General features: G+C 37.8%; 1 non-coding gene across 1 annotated transcript; it reads left to right on the forward strand.

The window, feature by feature from the left end:
• The first annotated feature begins 4,753 nt into the window (after positions 1–4,753).
• Positions 4,754–4,826, forward strand: TRNAS-GGA (transfer RNA serine (anticodon GGA)). Its single transcript has one exon. It is a non-coding gene; the product is annotated as a tRNA-Ser (tRNA).
• The last annotated feature ends 2,520 nt before the right edge of the window (positions 4,827–7,346 follow it).

The following is a 7,346-nucleotide window of genomic DNA, read 5'->3' on the forward strand; positions in this document are numbered from 1 at the left end:
CCTGGAGTATTCCATGAACAAAGGAGCCTGGTGGGCTACAGTCTATGTGATTGCAAAAGAATCAGATATGTCTAACGGGCTGAGCACACAATATTTTAGTTTATCTCCTCTGCATATTTTTCAGCTCATATTTTTAAATTTGAAATTATACTTCATGTGCATTTTGATTTTCATTTCTTTTTTCTCTGTACTTTCCCAAACAACTTATTATAAAAATTTCCAAGCATTCAAGGAGGTTGAACATGTTTTCTAGTTAAAACACAAAGACTCCCCACCTGGATTCTACTGTAACCATTTTACAATATTTCACTTCACATGTGTTATCCATTTGTCCATTCCTCTGTCCATCCATCAATGCATCTAATTACTTGATGTGTTTTGTGATAAATTGCAGACATCAGTATACCTCTCTGTAAGTATTTCAGCAAGCCTGCCATGAAGTGATGAACTGTATTTTTTTTTTATAGTCTTTTCTGTTGGATATAAGCTGTACATAGAATGAAATACACCAATCTATTTCCCCCACACACACATTTTCTATTGAAGTATACAGTACTATGTTAATTTCAGCTTACAACAAAATGATTGTTATACCCATATGTGTCTGTCTATACATCGTGTGTGTGTATAAATATGCATTTATATATATATATTAAATATATATATTTTAGTCTCTCTCTCTTCTCCTTTTGTTCTCCCTTTGATGCAGGCTATGATGCAGGATATGTGGGATTTATTCCCTGACCAAGGATTGAACCCATATGCCCTGAAGTGGAAGTTTGGAGTCTTAACCACTGGACCAGCAGGGAAGTCCCATATATGTTATTTTTTATATTCTTTTCCAGTATGATTTTTCATAGGACACTGAATATACTTATCTGTGCTCTACAGTAGGATCTTGTTGCTTAAATATTCCATATGTAATAGTTTACATCTGCTAACCCCAACCTTCTATTCTTCCCTCTTCCAACACCCTCCTTCCTAGAAATCATAGGTCTCTTCTCTGTTTCCATGAGTCTGTTTCTGTTTCATAGATATTTCATTTGTGTCATCCTTAGATTCAAAATATAAGTGATATCATTTGATATCTGTGTAGACTCTGCCAAGTCCATGCCCCGACCTGTAATGCTAAAGAAGCCGAGGTTGAATGGTTCTATGAAAACCTATAGGACCTTTCAGAACTAACACCCCAAAAGGTTGTCCTTGTCATTATAGGGGACTGGAATGCAAAAGTAGGAAGTGAAGAAACACTTGGAGTAAGAGCACATTTAGCCTTGGAGTACAGAAGGAAGCAGGGCAAAGCCTAACAGGGTTGTGCCAAGAGAACACACTGGTCAGAGCAAACACCCTTTGCCACCAACACAGGAGAAGACCCTATACATGGACATCACCAGATGGTCAACACCAAAGTCAGATTGATTATATTCTTTGCAGCCAAAGGTGAAGCAGCTCTATACAATCAGCAAAAACAAGACAAGGAGCTGACTGTGGTCAAGTCATGAACTCCTCATTGCCAAATTCAGACTTAAAATGGAGAAAGTAGGGAAAACCACTAGACCATTCAAGTATGAACTAAAGAAAATTCCTAACAATTATATGGTGGGAGTGAAAATTAGATTCAAGGGAATAGATATGAATAAATATGATAGACAGAGCACCTGATGAACTAGGGATAGAGGTTCATGACATTGTACAGGAGACAGGGATCAACATCACCACGAAGGGAAAGATGCCAAAAGGCAAAAGTCTTCTGAGGAAGCCTGACAAATAGCTGTGAAAGGAAGAGAAAGGAAAAGCAAAGGAGAAAAGGAAAGATATATCCATCTGAATGCAGAGTTGCAAAGAATAAGAAGGAAAGATTAGAAAGACTTCTTTAGTGATCAGTGCAAAGACATAGAGGAAAACAATAGAATGAGAAAGACTAGAGATCTCTTCAAGAAAACTAGAGACACCAAGGGAATATTTCATGCAAAGATGGGCTCAATAAAGGACAGAAATAGTATGGATCTAACAGAAGCAGAAGATATTATGAAGAGGTGGCAAGCATACACATAAGAGCTGTATAAAAGAGATCTTCATGACCCAGATAATCAGGGTGTTGTGATCACTCACCTAGAGCCAGAAATCCTGGAATGTGAAGTCAAGTGGGCTTTAGGAAGCGTTGCTATGAACAAAGTTAGTTGAGGTGATGGAATTCCAGTTGAGCTCTTTCAAATCCTAAAAGATGATGCTGTGAAAGTGCTGCACTCAATATGCCAGCAAATTTGGAAAACTCAGCAGTGGCCACAGGACTGGAAAAGGTCAGTTTTTCATTCCAATCCCAAAGAAAGGCAATGCCAAAATGCTCAAACTACAACACAATTGCACTCATCTCACACACTAGCAAAGTAATGCTCAAAGTTCTCCAAGCCAGCCTCCAATAATATGTGAACCATGAAATCCCAGATGTTCAAGCTGTTTTTAATAAAAGCAGAGGATCCAGAGATTAAATAGCCAAATCCTCTGGATCAACAAAAAAGCAAGAGAGTTCTGACAAACATCTTTCTGCATTATTAACTATGTCAAAGCCTTTGACTGTATCAATCACAATAAACTGTGGAAAATTCCAAAACAGATGGGAATACCAGACCACCTGACCTGTCTCTTATGAAATCTGCATTCAGGTCAGGAAGCAACAATTAGAATTGGACATGGAACAGACTGGTTCCAAATAGGAAAATGAGTCAGTCAAATCTGTATATTGTCATCCTGCCTCTTTAACTTATATTCAGACTACATCGTGAGAAACCCTGGGTTGGATGAAGCACAAGGTGAAATCAAGATTGCTGGGAGAAATATCAGTAACATCAGAAGATATGCAGATGGTACCACCCTTGTGGCAAAAAGTGAAGAAGAACTAAAGAGCCTCTTGATGAACGTGAAAGAGGAGAGTGAAAACGTTGGCTTAAAGCTCAACATTCAGAAACCTAAGATCATGGCATCCGGCCCCATCACTTCATGGCAAAAAGATGGAGAAGCAGTGAAAACAGTGTCTGATTTTATTTTTCTGGGCTCCAAAATCACTGCAGATGGTGACTGCAGCCATGAAATTAAAAGACGCTTACTCCTTGGAAGGAAAGTTATGACCAACCTACACAGCATGTTAAAAAGCAGAGACATTACTTTGCCAACAAAGGCCCGTCTAGTCAAGGCTGTGGTTTTTCCAGTGGTTGTGTATGGACGTGAGAGTTGGATTATAAAGAAAGCTGAGTGCTGAATAATTGATGCTTTTGAACTGTGGTGTTGGAGAAGACTCTTGAGAATCCGTTAGACTACAAGGAGATCCAACCAGTCAATCCTAAAGGAGATCAGCCCTGGGTGTTCACTGGAAGGACTGACGTTGACACTGAAACTCCAACACGTCGGCCCACCTTATGAGGAGAGTTGACTCATTTGAAAAAGCCCTAATGCTGGGAAAGATCGGGAGCAGGAGGAGAAGGGGATGACAGAGGATGAGAAGGCTGGAGGCATCACCAACACAATGGACATGGGCTTGGTTGGAATCCAGGAGTTTGTGATGGACAGGGAGGCCTGGCGTGCTGCAGTTCATGGGGTCGCAAAGAGTCGGACACAACTGCGCAACTGATGAGAACTGAACTGAATTCAGAAAAATGACTAATGGCATGGGCTTTTTGGCATGCATAATTAACAGTGGGACTACAGGCCTCTTTCATGAAGGTCCAGAGTTATTACTGAATAAGATACATGGTAATTAATAATAATAATAATAACGTGCTATTTTTCTATAACTTAAAAAAATATCCTGTAAGAAATGTACAATAGACATAAGACAACATGCATCTCTGGAAAGTCTTTGTTTCTAATCTCAAACTTACTAAGATTCCACCAAGCAAAAGCCATTAGGTCAAAAAAAAAAAAAAAAAAATCTGTCTTCAATAACACAGTTAAGATTAGATATAAGGAGCTATGCATATACCAAGAACGTGAGAAATATTGAATACCTTAAAGCTCTATCATTTTGCAAAACAAATTTTTAAAATATTTTAGTCAAAATATTCAGTTTTGAAAATCTAGTGTCTCACTACTTAAAGGGTAATGAACCTATACAGATAGCTGGTCAAGAGTTCCAGACATCCATTTGCAAGGTCCAATTCTATGTAGATTTCGTGCCACATGGTTGGCATAGCCAGTTTATTGGCACAATTATACTGGTAGGGACTTCTAAATTTATGGCGGTGAGTCCTTAAATAACTGACCAGAAGAGATTGTTATGCATGTTCTGAACAGGGAACTGAGATACTAGGGCTCGAAGACACATTCAACCTCCTAGGAGGGATTGCCTAACATTTCCCTGTCTATATGGAAGTCTCTGCATTCTTATTTTCTTATTTGATTTTGTTGAAAATTTACCCTTCTGAAATTTTCGTTATAACAAAGTGGCAAAATATTAACAGAATGATTAGACAAACACAGGATTTGTATCTCTAAACTCTCAATAAGTCACACCTTTATATCAGAAAATGAAGAAGTGAGTGAAAGCTGTTCTTTAATAACTGTCTTAGTGAAAATAATGGAGCTAGACTTTAACAGCCATGTCTTTAAAGTTGTCTCACATTCTGGAGACTGAAGATATGAAGTTTTCCTTACCTTCATTTGTGTGTGTGTGTGTGTGTGTGTGTGTGTGTGTGTGTGTGTGTGTGTGTTCCTTTGTTTTAGGGATGAAATTTTAATGAGTCTTCTGCATAGCAATGTCTTCCTGGTGGCTCAGTTGGTAAAGTGTCTGCCTGGAACGTAGAAGACCCAGGCTCAATCCCTGTGTCAGGAAAATACCCCGGAGAAGGAAATGGCAGCCCACTCCAGTATTCTTATCTGGAGAATTCCCTGGACAGAGGAATTTGGTGGACTGTAATCCAAGTGGTCACAAAGAGTCAGACGCAACTGCGGAGGTGACTAAGACTTTCACTTTCACTGCCTAGCAAGGAATAAACAATCAATGGACAAGTTTAAAAAGCACACAAGCCTTTTCTTTCTAAAGTGTGTATTTCATACTGGTATTTGATACACTATGGAAAAATTTGAATCCTAGGTCTAAACCTAAGCTCGAAATTCTCTCAATCCCCCTATTTGTCTTGGTGTCTTATCCCCACTGTATCTTACTTTGTTCTAAAAAATTACCAAATGCATAGACTAGGTTAAGTTAAGTTCTAAAGGATATGATCCAGAGAAAAGTCTAATGATATGAACTTTCTGACATGCAAAATTAACAGTGGGAAAGTAGACTTCTGTCCTAAAGTTCTGGAGCTATTATTGAATAAGACACCAAATAAGATACTACAAAAACTACTAAGATACACAGTCATTAAAAAAAAAAGCACGTTGTTTTTCTATAAATTAAAATATCCAATAAGAAAAGTGCAAAAGACCTAAGACCATTTATATCTCAGGAAAGTCTTTGTTGCTAATCTCAAACTTATGAAGATGCTTCTGAGTGACAGCCATCAGGTCAGTAAAAGAAAAGAAATCTGTCTTCATTACTGTGGTTAAGAATTCATACAGAAAGCTAAAAAAACAAAACAAAGCAAAGAAATCGACTTTGTAAACCAAATATGTGCTGTTGCTAGTCACTCAGACATGCCCAACTCTTTCAACCCCGTGAAATGTACTTCAACTTTAAAAAAGAATATTCTATGTAAAATGCACAAAATAATGTACATGTTGAGGATGTGGCTAAAATCTCACCATATCTACTTTACACAATGCCTTGACTAATTACAAGACATAATTCAGGGCATAACTTTCTCAACATCAGTTCCTTGGTGTCTCAGATTTCCTATGTAAGTGATAAAAAATTAAAATGTAGAATAAATGTGTTCTTTCTGATTCCATGTATCTTTAGTTAGTTAAGTTTTCTTCTCTCTGACAGGATTTTTTCCTTAGCCCTTACTGATTATAAGATATACTAGGCTTATTTTCTTTTCTATCTCTACACAGCTTGGGAGCAAAACATAAATTCAATGAGGACAAGGATTTTTTTTTTTCTTTTTCTTTTTTAATCCTGTGATTCCAGCGTGAAACACTCTGACAAATAGTAGGTGTTTAACAAATATCTGGTGTAAGAAAGAGAATGACTCCAGTATATCAATAGATACCAAGCACAGATCCTATTATAATAGAACAACCTAAAAGGAGGCGAATCGCTGATGAAAGTCAAATACATATCTCTATCTGCATATGTACTTATGTGCCTTTATGTTAAAGAGCAGTAGTGAGTGAATTTTCCTCAATATCAAATGTTTACATTCATAAAGCTAATATTTACATTCATAAAGCTATTATACTGTGAAGTACAACAATGTTTTACTCATGGGTAATTTTCAGCTTGCTGCTCTTTCTGTCTTCTACGAAATTTATTTTGTTGTTTTTTCTTTTGTATTTGAGTACTGTTGGAGAGCAGTGTTGTGCTATTTTCAGGTGTACAGCAAATTAATTCCTTATAAATTCAGCTAGTGTTTTAAAATTCCATTCCCATTTAGGTTATTACGGAGTATTCAGCAGAGTTCGCTGTGGTACACAGTAGTCCTTGTTGGTTATCCATTTTAAATATTGCAGTTTATACATTTCAATCCAAAACATTTATTTGAATATGGTTTTTAGCTTGAGTCACTTTAAATCAGTGTTGAAAGTAAATAGAGTGCACATTTTAATACTGATAACTTATTTAGAAAAATAATAATCTGGCACACTACCAGACACTTGAAATTAAGTGCCTAGCTTAATATTTATTTGCTCTTGAAAATCAAAAACACTGGAATATGTTGATCAAAATAGTGTTCCTCCCAAAGAACTAGCACATTCTCTTTCAGTTCAGTTCAGTTCAGTTGCTCAGTCATGCCTGACTCTTTGCGACCCCATGAATCACAGCACGCCAGGCCTCCCTGTTCATCACCAACTCCCGGGGTTTACTCAAACTCATGTCCATCGAGTCGGTGATGCCATTCAGACATCTCATCCTGCCATTCAGACATCTCATCCTGCCATTCAGACATCTCATCCTCAGGCTCCTCCTGCCCCCAATCCCTCCCAGAATCAGGGTATTTTCCAATGAGTCAAGTCTTTGCATGAGGTGGCCAAAGTACTGGGGTTTCAGCTTCAGCATCAGTCCTTCCAATGAACACCCAGGACTGATCTTTAAGATGGACTGGTTGGATCTCCTTGTAGTCCAACAGACTCTCAAGAGTCTTCTCCAACACCACAGTTCAAAAACATCAATTTTTCAGTGCTCAGCTTTCTTCACAGTCCAACTCTCACATCCATACATGGCCACTGGAAATACCATAACCTTGACC

This window comes from Dama dama, chromosome X, assembly GCF_033118175.1.
Source record: "Dama dama isolate Ldn47 chromosome X, ASM3311817v1, whole genome shotgun sequence".
Classification (NCBI taxonomy): domain Eukaryota; kingdom Metazoa; phylum Chordata; class Mammalia; order Artiodactyla; family Cervidae; genus Dama; species Dama dama.